We start from the raw sequence: 21,400 nt of genomic DNA on the forward strand, positions 1-21,400 counted from the left end.
GTGTTAAGAAGCAGTTTGGGTTGTGTTTTGGAGGGCGCATGACTTTCGACCTTCGTCTCTCTCGGGAGTTGTAGTGATGAGACAAGATTGTAACTACTAACAATTTAATACCACGAAAAGGGGGTAATTATTATATTTTTTTTTTAAGTTTTACCATCGTAAAAATTATTTTCTAGTAATACTGTATATATTTTTTACTGTTTGGACATAGGCGGCCTGAAAAAACACTTTGGCGGCCGGTACAAAACTTTTCAATGCAGATAACAAGCAGGCTTCCATCCATCTCAACAGTCTGAGAGAACATGTATTTAGCGCCACAACAGAAAGCATAGACTATGAGAATGGTGACCGACCATCTACTTCACATTCTTGACATTCCACAATACATTGACATGACTGGAATTTGATTACTCTTATCTCTCCCACTGCTAAAGAGACAGAGAGACAGAGAGAGAGAGAGAGAGAGAGGGGAATACATATCCATCTGCAGTCAGTATTTACACTTGGAAAAAAGAGAGAGAGTGTCACGTTCTGACCTTTATTTCCTTTGTTTTGTATTTATTTAGTATGGTCAGGGCGTGAGTTGGGTGGGCAGTCTATGTTTGTTTTTCTATGTTTTGGGGTATTTCTATGTTTCGGCCTAGTATGGTTCTCAATCAGAGGCAGGTGTCATTAGTTGTCTCTGATTGAGAATCATACTTAGGTAGCCTGGGTTTCACTGTGTGTTTGTGGGTGATTGTTCCTGTCTCTGTGTTTTTCACCAGACATGGCTGTTTTTGGTTTTTGTAGTGTTCGTGTTCATCCTTTTTGATATTAAACATGAATCAATATAATCACGCTGCTTTTTGGTCCGCCTCTACTTCACCACAAGAAGACCGTTACAGAGACACAGGTTTCTACAATGGCGAGTGGTGTCTGTGATTTATTCATATTATTAACTTCAGCATTTCTGGATGATTCCAGAACAAACATAGCTGATTCTGTGTCAACCATGTTTTTTCATAATATGACATCCATACTTCAGTCCAGTGAATTCAAAAGTTAAAACGTATCAGCATTTGAGTTTCTGAGATAAATGTCTCTTTGTTTCGTCTATAAATTCCACTGCGGTTCATGGCTCATGGTCGATATCCACAACAACACCATATGAAATGACAATCAGTGAAATGTGAAACAACAATACCTAGAAAATGTCCACTACCTGAGATGAATGTACATCTTACGATTTTGTAGTCTTCATGTGCCAATTACAGACAGAAGATAATGAAAAAGCTGTAAATAATTCAGAGGTCAGGATGGACAATGTGGGCAACACAATGCTATGGAGAGCACAGTGAATTGAACAATATTCAGACTATCAATGACTTCTGTAAGTATAGTGATACTACACTTCCATTGCGGTCAACGAAACCTGCTACAATGGCCATGTGAGTGATGCAGAGCTGTGAGCTGTGAATGTAAAATCATGTTCTATTTTCAAGAAAACAATATATGCGGCTCTCGTCCGAGAACACTGGATTAAGTGGCTTGCGCCTCACACTTCTTTCTGGGATTGATACGCTTCTAATGTGGTATGTAAAAACCTAGAATGCTTTCCCTCTACACCAAGTGTTGTGTTTATGTACATTTGTAAACTCAGCATTTAGATGAGAATTTCAACATTGTTCAGCAAAATCTGTAAGGACCGACGCTGGGAGACGAGAAGCAAGTACAGAGAGTGAACATTTAATGGATAACAGACAAGAAACAAACAAGGACAGCATCTGGACAGGTGAAAACATAACGACATCAGTGCTGACATGGGGAACATACTGAGGAACAGACAGATATAGCAGGGGCAATCAACAAAGTGAAGGAGTTCAGGTGAGTCCCATATTGCACTGATGTGCGTATTGATGGCGACAGGTGTGCGCAATGACGGGCAGCCTGGCGCCCTTGAGCGCCAGGGAGGGGGAGCGGGAGCAAGAGCAGGCGTGACAAAAACAATTATCAAAATGGTTTTAACCAGAATGCAGTGAATACTGACGTTATTAGGCTAAATCCCCACTGTACATTTGCTTTGATGAACCACAGAGTCATTGGGACCCCCAGGTGAGGGTTGAGCCGACAACCCCTATTCCACTATATCTAATTTTGTGCCGCAGTAATAAGTCTTGAGTACATAATTGGCTTCACATCCCTTTCCTTTCAAGCCCCCAAGTTTATGCTACTCTTGTGGTAAATAATGGTCAGGTACTGTATGACTGCTTTTGGTTGACCTTCTTAGCCGTACTCGAGCCTTGTGAGGGATACAGTAGCGTCGCGCTGCTATGCGTCACTGGTGCTATTAGCCTAGGTGAACAGTTATCGATCTCCCATTGTGTACTCTGTCTGTGGCGGTAATGGCCGCTGTCACTTAGGATGGCTCATGCGGCGCCAGCACGGTGAGCCAGCACGGTGAAACGGGCCAAACACTTGTGGAACCGGTGACTGGCAGCGCTCACAGCTCCATGAGGAATGGAACGAGGGCCTGAACAGTTATGATGCCACACTGTCTTACACAGGCTACCGTGGGTTGCGGGGTAGGGATAAAAGCCATCAAGTGTTTTAGCGTCCAGCATTAAGATGAATGGAGTTAGCCTGGAAGGGGAACAACCTAATTTCTCTTCACGTGACAATGTTTTCAGGCCCTGAATATGACCAGCTATGGCCACAGTTGTGATGCATCTAACAAGGTAAAGGTGTTATCTAGCTCTCAGGTCATGTACAACGTTACTCAGAGATTAACATGCCCTGAGGCTGATATGTGAGGACAGGAGAAATGTGAAGAAATAATCCAGAAGTGTAACAGGAGGAATGAGGTTTGACACTTAATTAAATACTCTGCCCCAATCTGCCTCTGGCACTCTGTCCTCCCCATACTCTGTTCTCATACTTATAGGCCTCTGATGACAACTTAATCTGAGTGATAAATGCAGTATATCCCCCATTGACTAACTGTATAGGATAATTGTATATGTGTGATACTAAGGTGTTTTCAAACGCCCCTCCTGTCTCAGCCTCCAGTATTTATGCTGCAGTAGTTTATGTGTCGGGGGGCTAGGGTCAGTTTGTTATATCGGGAGTACTTCTCCTGTCCTATTCGGTGTCCTGTGTGAATTTAAGTGTGCTCTCTCTAATTCTCTTTCTCTCTTTCTCTCTCTCGGAGGACCTGAGCCCTAGGACCATGCCTCAGGACTACCTGACATGATGACTCCTTGCAGTCCCCAGTCCACCTGGCCGTGCTGCTGCTCCAGTTTCAACTGTTCTGCCTTATTATTATTCGACCATGCTGGTCATTTATGAACATTTGAACATCTTGGCCATGTTCTTTTATAATCTCCACCCGGCACAGCCAGAAGAGGACTGGCCACCCCACATAGCCTGGTTCCTCTCTAGGTTTCTTCCTAGGTTTTGGCCTTTCTAGGGAGTTTTTCCTAGCCACCGTGCTTCTACACCTGCATTGCTTGCTGTTTGGGGTTTTAGGCTGGGTTTCTGTACAGCACTTTGAGATATCAGCTGATGTACGAAGGGCTATATAAATACATTTTATTTGATTTTATTTGATTTATAGAACAGATTAATAGTAATGTTGTGTATCTTGAGCAATAAAACCAAGTACAGTAAGTTGGTGCACAGTACTTTGTATTTAAATAAAGTATTTGAAGTAAAAAAATATCACTACCATTGCCTGAGAAGTGTCATGGTCAACTACATGTAAGGTCAATTCCCTTTTTTTCTTAAAAAAAAAAAACTTCTATCCAAATATCCTAAAGGTCTTTCAAAACGTCTCTACCTGTATTTGAAGATTTCTGTCAGACATTGAAGATAAGATATTGTAAGAGGTGCGTAACTGGCCGCAGGGAAGTCAGGCGCAGGAGAGCAGAACTGGGTAATAACCGGAGCAGTTTAATGAGGAAAAAACCAACGGCACCCAGAACAACAAAACATGGGTTGAAATAACCTGTCGCAAACCAGTCTGAAGTACACATACACTTTACAACAAACAAAACAAGACAAAACAAATGGAAAATGAAAGGTGGATCGGCGATGGCTAGAAGACCGGTGACGTCGACTGCCGAACGCCGCCCGAACAAAGAGAGGGACCGACTTCGGCGGAAGTCTTGACAGATATAATCAGTTTTGGAATAGATCTGAACTCCCTGCATGATTGGACTGCAATCCAACCCTCATTCCATCGCATCCTGCTGTAAAATGACATTTTGTCTTTTTTTAAGCTGCCTCTCTCTGTTGCACACACGCACACACGCGCACACGCACACGCGCACACACACACGCTCGCGCGCACACACACACACACACACACACACACACTCACACACACGCACAGTTTTGTTACTTTGAATTCATGATTAAACATATTTTAAACAAAGTGCACCGATATATCTGATTGATACTAGTACATTGTGTCCAAACTCAAATGACAATGTGTTTACATTGATACGTTCTCATACTTACTAAACATACTCACACTTTCATACTTATATTAGCACATGAACCCCACTTTCAACAGGTCTGATCACGTGCAAGGTCCCTGGTTTGTACTGATGCACTCTGGCATTTCCAGAACGGAGTGCTCTCCAATTCTTGCCATCCTGCTGTTTACTATCTTCCTTTGTCTCTTGCACCTTATCTCTCTCTGTTTTGATATTTTTCTATGTATCCTATCTTCCTTGGTCATGCATGTCTGTGATAGAGACAGAGATAAGATTTGATGGGAGAGAACCCTGTTCTTTGACTTAAAACGGTACTGTAGAACAAAGCGTGTATATTACTATATTATGTCACTGTAGCCTAGGTTGCCTCTGGCTATGTCAGAGGGAATGTTTCTGTAGTTGTATAAGTACATTTTGTGCTAAGGACATAGACCTAACAATTATTGCAAATGTGTGTCTTTTCATAATAACCTATTTTCCAAACAAATGATAGGACTGACTGAAAAGCTGACTTCATCCATTATAGGCTCCTGGTTGAAATGAATTACATTTGAAAGCCCACAACAACATTGCTGTTAGATAGCTTAATGTATTTAGTTAGCTGTACGAAATGACTAATACCCTAAAACTTGTATTAGCTGTATGGCTAGCTTTATTCAAAAAAGCAGAACATACCTGCCAGGCTACAAGTCCGCTCTCCTGCGCTTCCTTGCTTTACGCAACAATCGTCATGCAGACTTGTGCCTTTGTGGAGATTTTGCGCAGTGGATAATTAATACTGAGTTATTCATTTGTGTTACCTTACTACCCTAAAAACTGCGTCATTCATGTCCGTCAACCACTGAAAGCATAAATGTGCCAAACTTTGTCTGCCTCTTATCCATTTGGTGGAATATCAACCACGCTCTGTCTTCTCCGCTTCCCACCCCTCCTCATGCACTTCTCAAATATCACTCCCTCTCAGTCCAACAAGAGAATAATGGTGGTGTCTCGTTTCCCTTAGCAACCAGTTGCTATAATAATATTCCTAGGGAATTCAAAGTGTGTAGTATGTTGATGATGACAGTGAAGAGTCCAGATGAATGACCAAGATAGTTAGATTAGGCTGGTTATTAAATCACATTCATTTTACAATTATAGACCCCTAACCTCAGAAGAAATGTCTATCTTATAAACATCTGTGTGCAGTTGCAGGTGGTAGCCTACTCCAAAAACCAGATAAAATTCAGGAAAAATAAATAAATCCACTTTTTGCACAGTGCAAGGGGGTTCCTCATCATCTTAGCTGCTGCACGTCTCAAATTTCCCAACATCTTTGCAGAAACTAGTTGTTTCTATGGGAAGGGTCTGTGGCCACTTGTAGAAGTAGCCTAAATGATGTCAAACAGTGTGACCAAAAGAAAGATCTACACACATGCAAGAGGCATTTCTCACCACATACAAAAAGTGGATTTAGTATTTTTCTGAATATTCTGTTTCTTGGAGTACCACTTGCAACTGCACACAGACATTCATGCGAGACACGTTTCTTCCGAATCGAGTACGAAGAAAATATCGGCAAGATTAGTAATTTTTTTATTATTGTTGATTATATTAAACAGCAGCCTATGCACGACCTCAAATGAGGTTCGTGTTTACATGGCTATCTAGCAGCAATGACAGGCTATACTGGCTTTGATTCAGTTTGTCTCCTGGAAGGAGAAGAGGCACCGTGTAGTTCTGTTGGTCACTGTTGCCATTGTGTTCAATTAAATAGGCTACCAGAGAGAGAACCTATCAGACAACGTGGCTCCCTGACTTGAGTTGTGGATGGTTGAGTTAAATTATGTCCACTAGGCCTAATTACCCTGAATATGTCTTTCCCCAGGATGCTCTTTCAGTGTTTGTTCAAGGTAATGCAGTGGAGGCTCTGGTGGTTGAAAATCAACACTATCCCTCCACCCCCTCCTGAAATAGAAACAGCTCCCTTGCTTGTGGAGTTTATACAAGCATTGGAATGCTTTGATAAAGGCTGAAGGTATAGTTAGTAGCCTATTGTAAACTATAACACACCTGACAAATTAGAGTAAAATGCAATTTTATCAATGGGGACATCAAACATTGTGCAATAGATTACAGACTGTTTGTTTGAACCTTTCTAGGGCAGGCGTTCCGCTGGCGGAACCCCTCGACAACATTCCACTGAAAAGGCAGCGCGTGAAATTCAAAAATATTTATTTGAAATATGTAACTTTCACACATTAACAAGTACAATACAGCAAATGAAAAAAAACATATTGTTAATCTACTCATCGATTTCAAAAATGCTTTACAGCGAAAGCACATCATATGATTATGTTAGTTCATAGCCAAGTCACAGCCATTTTTCCAGCCAAAGATAGGAGTCAGGTCATATGTTATGTCATAGCACAGCCACTTTTCCAGCCAAAGATAGGAGTCACAAAAAGCAGAAATATAGATAAAATGAATCACTAACCTTTGATGATCTTCATTAGATGACACTCATAGGACATCATGTTACACAATACATGTATGTTTTGTTCGATAATGTGCACATTTATATCCAAAGATCTCAGTTTACATTGACACGTTACGTGCAGTAAAGTTGTGATTCCAAAACATTGGGTGATTTTGCAGAAATACTCATAATAAACATTGATAAAAGATACAACTGTTATTCACAGAATTAAAGATAGACTTCTCCTTAATGCAACCGCTGTGTCAGATTTCAAAAAACTTTATGGAAAAAGCATAATCTGAGAACGGCGCTCAGAGCCCAAAACAGCCAGAGAAATATCCGCCATTTTGGAGTCAACAGAAGCTAGAAATAACACCATAAATATTCACTTACCTTTGATAATCTTCATCAGAAGGCACTCCCAGGAATCCCAGTTCGACAATAAATGTATGATTTGTTCCATAAAGTGCCATAAAGTCCATAATTTATGTCCAAATAGCCACTTGTTGTTAGCGTGTTCAGCCCAGTAAATCCATCTTCATGAGGCGCAGGCTCTTCGTCCAGACAAAAACTTGAAAAGTTCCGTTACAGTCCTTTAGAAACATGTCAAACAATGTATTGAATCAATCTTTAGGATGTTTTTAACATAAAACATCAATAATGTTCCGACCGGAGAATTCCTATGTCTGAAGAAAAGCACTGGAACGAGAGGTAACTCTGTCGGAACGCGCGTCATGAGACCTGACCACCGACTCAAACACGTCTCATGAGCCCCTCCTTTATAGTAGAATCCTCATTCAGGTTTCTAAAGACGGTTGACATCTAGTGAAAGCCGTAGGAAGTGCAACTTGACTCCATAGACACTGTGTATTCGGTAGGCCAAGATTTGAAAAACTACAAAACTCAGATGTCCCACTGCCTGGTTGGATTTTTCTCAGGTTTTCGCCTGCCATATGAGTTCTGTTATACTCACAGACATCATTCAAACAGTTTTAGAAACTTTAGAGTGTTTTCTATCCAATACTACTAATAATATGTATATATTAGCATCTGGGACAGAGTAGGAGGCAGGTCACTCTGGGCACGCTATTCATCCAAAAGTGAAAATGCTGCCCCCTATCCCAAAAGAGTTTTAACAGCATTTCTAAAACTCCAAACATGGTTATGCCTGATCATAGGCTTTTTGTTTTGTTTTGTATGTGCCAGTAATAGCCTATGTTAATTTTATCACCAGCACTTTTGGAACCATGGCACCACCGTAGCTATATAATCCAATCACCTTGATTCCTCAACCTGCTTTGATCATTTTTGGTCAGAGTAATGACTGTCAATGACTGTTTTAAGATTTCTAACTTTCACAGACTGACCAACCTTGTTAGAGTAAGATTGTTGGTCATGAAGATGTCCCTTTCCTAAAATTAGCGAGGACCACTACAATTCACGTCCCCATGCTTCGACCACTTTGACCAACAATATGCATCCTAAAGTTTTTTAGAGCGACAATAGATTTGTGGGAGTACTTCCTTATTAAAACCCTAACCAGCCATAAAATATGCATTTGATTTAAATTGGCTGCCATTTTCTGTATTTTAGCCTCTAATTAGTTTTCTCTAATTAGGATTTGTGTTGGTCTACTGGTTTTCCTGAACAACCACCCTCCTTGGATTTCTTATTGTTGCCGACTATACAGCCAGAGCTTGTGTGCTCGCCTAGGGCTTCTATTTTAGGATTAGTGTTTGATTATGAAACATGGGTTACTAGGCCTACATTATAAATATGACACAATCAGCATTTCACATTGGATATGAATCATCCAAATTATCAATCAACTGTAAAACAGGTTCAGATACTGTATAACCAGCGGAGCAGAATTAACAAGAGATGAGAAGAGTAGGTTATCTCAGCTGATTTATGTGTGTGTGTGTTGGGGGGGGGGGGGGGGGGGGGTTGAACGCTATGACACCTTGAATGTGAAAGTGAGAGTGGTTCAGTGAGTGGGCTCGGCCTAGAACAGGGAGATGATAAACGCAGGAAAGAATGTTCCTTTTGCACTGTGCCGCAGCCCCGTTTTCTACTCCTAGTTAGAGCCATATGCATTTCCTAAACTGCTCTACTCCCACTGCTCTCTAAACCATGGTTCAAAGTTCACAATTTTATAAACTTATCCCCAAAATGCAATTTCATTGATGACAATGTGGAGTGTTTTTGAATCAGTTTGGTAAACGTGTTCATCCCATTGTGACATTGCCAACCACGGTGTATGGAATTATTTTACGTATGAATGGTTCCTTATAAAACTCCAAGAAAGTGTCAGATGGTCTTGAACTCGGTCAAAACACTGCAGTACGAAGGGCGATAATGAGTAGACCTACATTCAGTAGTATTTTGAAAGCGACCACGCTGAGATTGCTCCGCGAGCGGCCGCTTCTGTGTGCAGCTGGCCTGGTGAGAGAGAATGATTTATTCCATCTTTAATTTATTTCATCACATTTCCAGCGGGACAGACGTTTACATACAATCAATTCGTTTTTTGGTAGCATTGCCTTTAAATTGTTTCACTTGGGTCAAACGTTTAAGGTAGCCTTCCACAAGCTTCCCACAATAAGTTGGGTGAATTTTGGCCCATTCCTCCTGACAGAGCTGGTGTAACTGAGTCAGGTTTGTAAGGCCTCCTTGCTCGCACACGCTTTTTCAGTTCTGCCCACAAATTTTCTGTAGGATTGAGGTCAGGGCTTTGTGATGGCCACTCCAATAGCTTGACTTTGTTGTCCTTAAGCCATTTTGTCACAACTTTGGAAGTATGCTTGGGGTCATTGTCGATTTGAAAGACCCATTTGCGACCAAGCTTTAACTTCCTGACTGATGTCTTGAGATGTTGCTTCAATATACCCACATAATTTTCCATCCTTATGATGTCATCTATTTTGTGAAGTGCACCAGTCCCTCCTGCAGCAAAGTACCCCCCAACATGATGCTGCCACCCTGTGCTTCACGGTTGGGAGAGTGTTCTTTGGCTTGCAAGCCTCCCCTTTTTCCTCCAAACATAAAGATGGTCATTATGGCCAAACAGTTCTATTTTTGTTTCATCAGATCAGAGGACATTTCTCCAAAAGTGCAATCTTTGTCTCCATGTGCAGTTGCAAATCGTAGTCTGGCTTCTTCTTGCGGTTTTGGAGCAGTGGCTTCTTCCTTGCTGAGCGGCCTTTCAGCTTATGTCAACATAGGCGTCCTTTTACTGTGGATATAGATAGCTTTCTACCTGTTTCCTCCAGCATCTTCACAAGGTCCTTTGCTGTTGTTCTGGGATTGATTTGCACTTTTCGCACCAATGTACGTTCAACTCAAGGAGACAGAACACGTCTCCTTCCTGAGCGGTATGACGGCTGCATGGTCCCATGGTGTTTATACTTGCGTACTCTTGTTTGCACAGATAAACGTGGTACCTTCAGGTGTTTGGGAATTGGCTGATTTCTTTTGAGTTTTCCATAATGTCAAGCAAAGAGGCACTGAGGTTGAAGGTAGGCCTTGAAATACATCCACAGGTACACCTCCAATTGACTCAAATGATGTCAATTATGCGAACAGAAGCTTCTAAAGCCATGAAATAATTTTCTGGAATTTTCCAAGCTGTTTCAAGGCACAGTCACTTAGTGTGTGTAAACTTTTGACCCACTGGAATTGTGATACAGTGAATTACAAGTGAAATAATCTGTGTAAACAATTGTTGGAAAAATGACTTGTGTCATGCGAAAAGTAGATGTCCTAACCAACTTGCCAAAACTATAGTTTGTTAACAAGAAATTTGTGGAGTGGTTGAAAAGCGAGTTTTAATGACTCTAACCGAAGTGTATTTAAACTTCCGAATTCAACTGTACATACGTATACATACACACAAACACATGTATATATATATATACTGTATATATACACTGCTCAAAAAAATAAAGGGAACACTTAAACAACACAATGTAACTCCAAGTCAATCACACTTCTGTGAAATCAAACTGTCCACTTAGGAAGCAACACTGATTGACAATAAATTTCACATGCTGTTGTGCAAATGGAATAGACAACAGGTGGAAATTATAGGCAATTAGCAAGACACCCCCAATAAAGGAGTGGTTCTGCAGGTGGTGACCACAGACCACTTCTCAGTTCCTATGCTTCCTGGCTGATGTTTTGGTCACTTTTGAATGCTGGCGGTGCTTTCACTCTAGTGGTAGCATGAGACGGAGTCTACAACCCACACAAATGGCTCAGGTAGTGCAGCTCATCCAGGATGGCACATCAATGCGAGCTGTGGCAAGAAGGTTTGCTGTGTCTGTCAGCGTAGTGTCCAGAGCATGGAGGGGCTACCAGGAGACAGGCCAGTACACCAGGAGACGTGCAGGAGGCCGTAGGAGGGCAACAACCCAGCAGCAGGACCGCTACCTCCGCCTTTGTGCAAGGAGGAGCACTGCCAGAGCCCTGCAAAATGACCTCCAGCAGGCCACAAATGTGCATGTGTCTGCTCAAACGGTCAGAAACAGACGCCATGAGGGTGGTATGAGGGCCCGACGTCCACAGGTGGGGGTTGTGCTTACAGCCCAACACCGTGCAGGAAGTTTGGCATTTGCCAGAGAACACCAAGATTGGCATATTCGCCACTGGCGCCCTGTGCTCTTCACAGATGAAAGCAGGTTCACACTGAGCACATGTGACAGACGTAACAGAGTCTGGAGACGCCGTGGAGAACATTCTGCTGCCTGCAACATCCTCCAGCATGACCGGTTTGGCGTTGGGTCAGTCATGGTGTGGAGTGGCATTTCTTTGGGGGGCCGCACAGCTCCATGTGCTCGCCAGAGGTAGCTTGACTGCCATTAGTTACCGAGATGAGATCCTCAGACCCCTTGTGAGACCATATGCTGGTGCGGTTGGCCTTGGGTTCCTCCTAATGCAAGACAATGCTAGACCTCATGTGGCTGGAGTGTGTCAGCAGTTCCTGCAAGAGGAAGGCATTGATGCTATGGACTGGCCCGCCCGTTCCCCAGACCTGAATCCAATTGAGCACATCTGGGACATCATGTCTCGCTCCATCCACCAACATGGACCACAGACTGTCCTGGAGTTGGCGGATGCTTTAGTCCAGGTCGGAGATGAGATCCCTCAGGAGACCATCCGCCATCTCATCAGGAGCATGCCCAGGCATTGTAGGGAGGTCATACAGGCACGTGGAGGCCACACACACTACTGAGCCTAATTTTCACTTGTTTTAAGGACATTACATCAAAGTTGGATCAGCCTGTAGTGTGGTTTTCCACTTTAAATTTGAGTGTGACTCCAAATCCAAACCTCCATGGGATAATAAATTTGATTTCTATTGATAATTTTTGTGTGATTTTGTTGTCAGCACATTCAACTATGTAAAGAAAAAAGTATTTAATAAGAATATTTCATTAATTCACATCTAGGATGTGTTATTTTAGTGTTCCCTTTATTTTTTTGAGCAGTGTATTCCATATATATTTTCCTTTATTACTTTCTAACCCTACCACCCATCCCTAATTGGAGTAAGCTAGCGAACAATAATGCTTAGGCCTCTACTTCCAGGTTATACATACTATATACTACTTTACAATAGTTATATTTGGTTTGATTTTAGTCCTGTCCTTCCTCTACCCTCAACCTCTCTCATCTATGTCTGATGTCCATCCAGTTTGATTTCTATTTGCCATATATTTTTAACTGTGCTGTTTCACAGATGAACCAATTTAGGAGATAAGGTCAGAACCAGAAAAAGCTTTGCTATTGACTACAAAGATTCTATTTGCTATTTTATGAGTGTGTTAAGATTGCACGATGGGGTTGGGGGGATATCAGTGTACGAGTATGTGTAAACAACATCTTAGAATCAAGTTCGTAGTATTTCAGCAGTAGTACTTAGTGGATGTTGTGTAGTGGGAGAAGAATGAGGCAATAATTGACCATGAACCATATCACTTTCCACAGGAGAAACAGAATCACAAAGCAAGTAAACTCTAATGGTGTTCCCTACCCCTTTGTAAGCTATATGTCTCCTATAACTGTCTTAGATGTACACCATTTGAAAGTGAATATCTAAAATTAAAGGACTTACTGGCCAAAATATAGTCTATATCTATCAGTCTTGATGACTTATTATGAGTCATTATTATGAGGAGGCGAGCATGCATCACCTGCTTGCATTGTGAGACTAGACATTGTTCTTGACATTGATGAACTTGTCAATCCAGTTACAGTATATGCCATTATTGTAACAGGTTATCCTATTAGTAGAAATAACTGTGAAAAATAAATCAATGCTGTCCTCTAATGGGCTAGAGGGCTTATTGCACCTGCAGGAGGGTTACTTAATGGCTCTTGTAGTTGACCGGAAATTCATGTTGCTTCTTTCAAATCTGATGAATATACAATCAGTATTATTACATAGACAACTGTATTAATATTATAGATGGCTACAACAAAAGTCCTAAAATAATCTACTTTTTGTGTGGTGGGACCCCTACTCATCTTGTACCAGGTAGGACAGAATTATTCTTTCAACATCCATTAGATAGGATGATCATTTCATCCCTCTTGTTTGAATCAGAGCAGAGGCTTATATCTAAACTCAGATGACCAATGATGATTTGAACCCCATATTTTTTTCAAAATCTGCATAAGGGTAATTTGAGCCAAAGGGGTAAGTTGAGCCACCTGTATTTTGAGGAAACCATACACAAAATTAATAATTTGACAAATATTTAGGAAGCAGTCATCCTTTCATGGAGTCTATGAAGAAAGAAACCACATGTAAAAAGAGATAAGCAAATAAGGTCCAAAAACAGATTTTCACCAAGTCAAATGAATTTAATGTGTTAGAGGTTTCATTATGCTTGTCTCTAAACCAAAGAAGATCACTTTAAGATTGTTCTATACATCGGTTGCAGTCTCTAGAAACTTTAATATGAGGTCCTAAACCTGTCATGAAAGTGCATCATTGTAGCTGTGTCAGCAAATAAAGTCTACATGTTTTCCTTTGGGTAAGTTGAACCAATGGCTATGAGACAAGTTGAGCCAATGACTGAGCCAATTGAAAGTTGAGCAAACTGAAGAATTTTCTTCCCAGGCGTAATGCAAGGCATTATTGCTTGGGTATGAGGTAACTACAAGGACTGACCTATGTAAAAAGTGTTTTAAAAAAGTACAAAGTGGCCTCCCGAGAGGTGTAGCGGTCTAAGGTTCTGATCACTGCTAGAGGCGTCACTTCAGATCTGGGCTGTGTCGCAGACGGCCTTGACCGGAAGATCCATGAGGTGGCTCACAATTGGCCCAGCGTCGTCTTGGTTAGTCGAGAGTTTGGCCGGCTGGGATGTCCTTGTCCCATCGCGCTCTAGCGACTCCTTGTGGTGGCCTGGCGCATGCACGCTGGCTTCAGTCGCCAGCTGTACGGTGTTTCCTCCAACATATTGGTGCTGCTGGCTTCCGGTGAAGCGAGCAGTGTGTCAAGAAGCTAGGCGGATTCGTGTTTGAGAGGATGCATGGCTCTCGACCTTCACCTCTCCCGAGTCCGTAGGGGAGTAGCAGCAATGGGACAAGACTGGATATTGGATATCATGAAATTGGGGAGTAAAAGGGGTCACTTCATCTGACCTGACCTCTACCCCATAGTGCTTACTCCTCCCCAACTCAAGGGTGTCATGGTGATTGATACCAGACTGTGTCTTCTCCTCCCAGAGGATCCCTCCCATAAGATCCCTGATGGCTAACAATAACATATACTGACATAATGTAAACATTATACATTACCCTCTCTCTGTCAGTGACATTGTTAGGTTCTAAGATCTCCACCCGTCTCCCCTACACATTCCAAAGCCATCTGGCTCCTACAGATAACCATTAACTTCTGATTATAACAATGTTCCAAGTTTAACACAGAATCTAACAGGTTGAATGTTTGGGTTGAGTTGTTTGGGAAATAAATGTTTACATGGTTTTAAAAAAGTAGTGGTAATACAGTATTTCATTCAGTACAGAAATGTGTAGGAGGCTTAACCCCATGTCAGGTGTAAGTGCCAAGATACCTACTTTTTGGCTTTACATGAATTCCGAATTCTGAATTACTACTCGCCAATGTCCAGTCTCTTGACAACGAGGTAGACAAAATTTGATCAAGGGATGCCTTCCCGAGAGACATCAGAGATGGTAACATTCTCTGTTTCACAGAAACATGGCTCACTCGGGGTAGTAATCATGGTCGGTACAGTCACCCGGTTTCTTCAAACATTGTGCCGACAGAAACAAACATCTCTCTGCTAAGAAGAAGGGAGGAGGTGTATGCCTTATGATTAACGAGTTGTGGTGTGTTCATAACAACATACAGGAACTCAAGTCCTTTTGTTCAGCTGACCTATAATTCCTTACAATCAAATGCCGATCGCATTATCAACTAAGATAATTCTCTTCGATAATAATCACAGCAGACACCTCAATGACCCTGAAATAACTTCATTGGAATCTATGTACACTGGAAACCACATATCCTGATGCTGTATTTATTGCAGCTGGGGATTTTAACAAAGCTAATCTGAAAACAATGCTACATAAATTTTATCATCATATCGAATGCGTGACCCGTGCTGGCCGCATTCTGGATCATTTCTACTCTAAATTCTGCGACGCATACAAAGCCCTCCCTCGCCCTCCCTGAAAGTTGAGCAAACTGAAGTATTTTCTTCCCAGGCGTAATACAAGGCATTATTGCTTGGGTATGAGGTAACAGCAAGGACTGACCTATGTAAAAAGTGTTTAAAAAAAGTACAAAGTGGCCTCCCGAGAGGTGTAGCGGTCTAAGGTTCTGATCACTGCTAGAGGCGTCACTTCAGATCTGGGCTGTGTCGCAGACGGCCTTGACCGGAAGATCCATGAGGTGGCTCACAATTGGCCCAGCGTCGTCTTGGTTAGTCGAGAGTTTGGCCGGCTGGGATGTCCTTGTCCCATCGCGCTCTAGCGACTCCTTGTGGTGGCCTGGCGCATGCACGCTGGCTTCAGTCGCCAGCTGTACGGTGTTTCCTCCAACATATTGGTGCTGCTGGCTTCCGGTGAAGCGAGCAGTGTGTCAAGAAGCTAGGCGGATTCGTGTTTGAGAGGATGCATGGCTCTCGACCTTCACCTCTCCCGAGTCCGTAGGGGAGTAGCAGCAATGGGACAAGACTGGATATTGGATATCATGAAATTGGGGAGTAAAAGGGGTCACTTCATCTGACCTGACCTCTACCCCATAGTGCTTACTCCTCCCCAACTCAAGGGTGTCATGGTGATTGATACCAGACTGTGTCTTCTCCTCCCAATAACATATCCTGACAGCTGGGGATTTTAACAAAGCTAATCTGAAAACAATGCTCCATAAATTTTATCATCATATCGAATGCGTGACCCGTGCTGGCCGCATTCTGGATCATTTCTACTCTAAATTCTGCGACGCATACAAAGCTCTCCCTCGCCCTCCCTCACTCTGTAACGTTCTCCTCGTCATCTGAGGAAGAGTAGTCATGATGGGACAAATGCGCAGCGTGGTATGTGTCCATGTTAATATTTAATAAATCAACTGAACACTGAATAACAAAACAACAAAGTGAAAGTACGAAACGACAACAAAACAGTCCTGTCTAGTGAAGACACAAAACAGAAAACAATCACCCACAAAACATAGGTGGGAAAAGGCTACCTAAGTATGATTATCAATCAGAGACAACGAACGACACCTGCCTCTGATTGAGGACCATACTAGACTACCCACCCCAACTCACGCCCTGGCCAACCAAAAACAAAGACATAACAAAGGAACTAAGGTCAGAACGTGACAGTACAGTGTACAGTGAAGGGAGACTCTGGCAGCGGCGTAGTGAAGGGAGACTCCGGCAGCGCCAGAGTGAAGGGCGATTCCGGCAGCTCCTGACCGACGGGCGGCTCTGGCAGCTCCTGACTAACGGGCGGCTCTGACAGCTCCTGACTGACGGGCGGCTCTGGCAGCTTCTGACTGACTGGCGGCTCTGGCAGCTCCTGACTGACGGGCGGCTCTGGCAGCTCAGGACAGACGGGCGGACCTGGAGGGAGGAGACGGAGAGACAGCCAAGTGTGTGGGGCTGCCACAGGACCCACCAGGCTGGGGAGACCTACAGGAGGCCTGGTGCTTGGAGGAGGCACCGGATGGACTAGGCTGTGGGGGAGCACTGGAGCCCTGGTGTGCAGCCTTGGCACCACTCCTCCCGGCTGGATCACCATTTTAGCCCAGACCATCCAGAGTGCAGACACAGGTTGGACCAGGCTGTGGGTGAGCACTGGAGATCTGGTGCATACCACTCGCACCTCTCCCTTAGGCTCAATACCCACATTCGCCCGGCATGGGCGGAGCGTAGGCATAGGACGCACTGCACCCTCCCAGCGCCTCGGAGACACAGCAAGCAGAGCCGGCGCAGGATACCCTGGGCCGAAACGGCGTACTGGAGACCAAACACACTGGGCTGGCACAACACGACCTGGCTGGATGCCCACTCTCGCTTGGCACTTGCGGGGGGCTGGCATATAGCCCACCGGGCTATGAGCGCATACTGGTGACACCGTGCGCTTGACTGCATAACACGGTGCCTGACCAGTACTGCGCTTCTTACGGTAAGCACGAGGAGTGGGCTCAGGTCTCCAACCTGACTCTGCCACACTCCCCGTGTGCCACCCCGTGTGCCATTTTTGGGGCTGCCTCACGTGCTTGTCGCGCTGCCGTGCTAACTCCTCATATCGCCGCCACTCAGCTTTCGCTGCCTCCAGCTCTGCCTTGGGGTGGCGATATTCCCCAGCCTGTTTCCAGGGTCCTTTTGCGTCCAAAATCTCTTCCCATGTAAATGAGTCCGGAGGTCGCTGCTGCCTGATACCACACTGCTTGGTCCTTGGTTGGTGGGTGATTCTGTAACGATTCTCCTCATCATCTGAGGAAGAGTAGTTAAGATCGGACCAGTGCGCAGCGTGCTATGTGTCCATGTTAACATTTAAAAATCAACTGAACACTGAATCACAAAACAACAAAGTGAAAGTACGAAACGACAACGAAACAGTCCTGTCTCGTGAAGACACAAAACAGAAAACAATCACCCACAAAACACAGGTGGGAAAAGGCTACCTAAGTATGATTCTCAATCAGAGACAGCGAACGACACCTGCCTCTGATTGAGAACCATACTAGGCCAAACACATAGAAAAAAGAACATAGACTACCAACCCCAACTCACGCCCTGACTAACCTAAAACAAAGACATAACAAAGGAACTAAGGTCAGAACGTGACACGCCCTCCTTTCGGCAAATCTGTCCACGACTCCATTTTGTTGCTCCCAGCCTATAGACAGAAACTAAAACAGGAAACGCCTGTGCTCAGGTCTGTTCAACGCTGGTCCGACCAATCTGATTCCACGCTTCAAGATTGCTTCAGTCACGTGGACTGGGATATGTTCCGGATAGACTCAGTCAACAGCGTTGATGTATACGCTGATTCGTTGAGCGAGTTTAATAGCAAGTGCATCTGTGATGTTGTACCCACGGTGACTATTTAAACCTTCCCCAACCAGAAACCATGGATTGATGGCAGCATTCACGCAAAACTGAATGCGCGAACCATTGCATTTAATCATGGCAAGGTGACCAGAAACATAAATGAATAGTGTAGCTATTCCCTCCGTAAGGAAATTAAACAAGCTAAGCTTCAGTATAGAGACAATGTAGAGTTGCAATTCAACGGCTCAGACACAAGTTGTATGTGGCAGGGTCTACAGTCAATCACGGATTACAAAAAGAAAACCATCCCCGTCGAGGACACAGATGTATTGCTTGCTCCCAGACAAACTAAAAAACTTCTTTCCTCACTTTGAGGACAATACAATGCCAAAACATGTGTGCTCTGCTTCACCGCAGCCAACATGAGTAAAACATTTAAATGTGTTAACCCTCGTAAGGCTGCCAGCCCAGACGGCATCCCTAGCCGCATCTTCAGAGCATGCGCAGACCAGCTGGCTGGTGTGTTTACGGACATATTCAATCAATCCCAGTCTGCTGTTCCCACATGCTTCAAGAGGGCCACCATTTTTCCTCTTCCCAAGAAAGCTAAGGTAACTGAGCTAATCGACTATCCCCCCGTAGCACTCACTTCCGTCATCGTGCTTCGAGAAACTAGTCAAGGATCATATCACCTCCACCCTACCTGACACCCTCGACCCACTCCAATTTGATTACCGCCCCAATAGGTCCACAGATGACGCAGTCACAATCACACCCATCTGGACAAGAGGAATACCTATGTAAGAACGTTGTTCATCAATGACAGCTCAGCATTTAACACCATAGTACCCCCTAAACTCGTAATTAAGCTCGAGACCCCGCCCTGTGCAACTGGGTCCTGGACTTTCTGACGGGCCACCCCCAGATGGTGACAGTAGGAAACAACATCTCCACCCCGCTGATCCTCAACACTGGGGCCCCAAAAGGGTGCGTTCTCAGACCTCTCCTGTACTCCCTGTTCACCCATGAGTGCGTGGTCATGCACACCTCCAACTCAATCATCAAGTTTGCATATGACACTACAGTGGAAGGCTTGATTACCAACGAGATGGCCTACAGGGAGGAAGGAGGTGAGGGCCCTCGAAGAGTGGTGTCAGGACAATAACCTCACACTCAACTTCAACAAAACAAAGGAGATGATCGTGGACTTCAGAAAACAGCAGAGGGAGCATCCCCCTATCCACATCAACGGGACAGTAGTGGAGAAGGTGGAAAGTTTTATGTTCCTTGGGGTACACATCACTGACAAACTGAAATGATCCACCCACATAGACAGCGTGGTGAAGAAGGCACAACAGCGCCTCTTCAACCTCAGGAGGTTGAAAACACTCAAAAACCTTTACAGATGCACAATCGAGAGCATCCTGTCGGGCTGTTTCACTGCCTGGTACGGTAACTGCTCCGCATACAACCGTCTGCACAACGCATCACCGGGGGCAAACTACCTGCCCTCCAGGACACCTACACCACCCGATGTCACAGGAAGGTCAAAAAGATCATCAAGGACAACAACCACCCGAGCCACTGCCTGTTCACCTCGCTGTCATCCAGAAGGCAAGGTCAGTACAGGTGTATCAATGCTGGGACCGAGAGTCTGAAAAACAGCTTCTGTCTCAAGGCCATCAGACTGTTAAGTAGGTCAGAGACTGTATGTGGGAAATCACTCTGGAAACATGCATTCGTATTCCTTCAAGTTTACACATCTAATGGTTACGCTTCTGGTTTGCAAATAATGTCAATTTTCCACACCCATCAGTAACTGCCTGTTTTGCATGGCAAAGGTTACAGACACCGCATCAATTTATTTGCTCCTCTTCTGATTTGAATAGACCCTGATAAAATAAGTAGCGTGGATCTCAGGTGTGAGGCTTTGTCTAGTTCAGACACATTCCCAAAGCCAACACCTCATTTGGCCGCATTTCTTTCCAGTTCTCTGCTGCCAGTGACTGGAACGAATTGCAAAAATTGCTGAAGCTGGAGACTTTTATTTCCCTCACCAACTTTAAACATTAGCTATCTGAGCAGCTAACCGAACGCTGCAGCTGTACATAGTGTATCTGTAAATAGCACACCCAATCTACCTACCTCATCCCCATACTGTTTTTATTTACTTTTCTGCTCTTTTGCACACCAGTATCTCTACTTGCACAGAGTCTTACTTCCTGTGTGGAACAGCCATATGAAGGAGACATTATTCAAATGAAATAGAAGAAGTTGGCTACCAGTGCTCTGTATGCTGTAACTGTCTTTCCATGGCTCCAAATGGCTTGGCCTCAAACATTCAGATGACACACTCCTTCAAACAGTGAAGGTCACATTTCCTGGTGGGTCAATGTAAGCTAAAGCTGACAGAGCTAATAGTTAGCTGTCCGAGAAGCTCAAACACGAAGGCTGACCATTTCAATTTGCAACATGACCTTATGTGTTGGCATCCTTCTGGAGAAAAATGTTTCAAAGTGTTCGAAGTAGAAATCAAATCTTACACAAAATATATTTGACAATTAAATGTGAAGTAGTGCCAAAAACAACAAGCAGTCAATTATTCTTGGACTGTGCTAGACATGGACATGGGAGATGTTTGGCTGCCTTGATTGGCTGATGCCTAATGATTTTCAACAAGTGACTGGATGAGGCATAGGTTTAGCCAATAGCACATGGGTAGACCATACTTCAGGTCTCAAGAAGGAAACTTATTATGCTATACAAACTGTATCTATTACAGTATCTATTACAATTTGAATTATGTTTTAGTCCCACGCGTGGAAGTTGAATGCTTTGACACATTGAATGTGAAAGTGAGAGTGGTTCAGTGAGTGGGCTCGACCTTGAACAGGGAGATGATGAATGCAGGAAAGAGCGTTCCTTTT

This window comes from Oncorhynchus mykiss, chromosome 18 (assembly GCF_013265735.2).
Source record: "Oncorhynchus mykiss isolate Arlee chromosome 18, USDA_OmykA_1.1, whole genome shotgun sequence".
In the NCBI taxonomy this organism is placed as follows: Eukaryota; Metazoa; Chordata; class Actinopteri; order Salmoniformes; family Salmonidae; genus Oncorhynchus; species Oncorhynchus mykiss.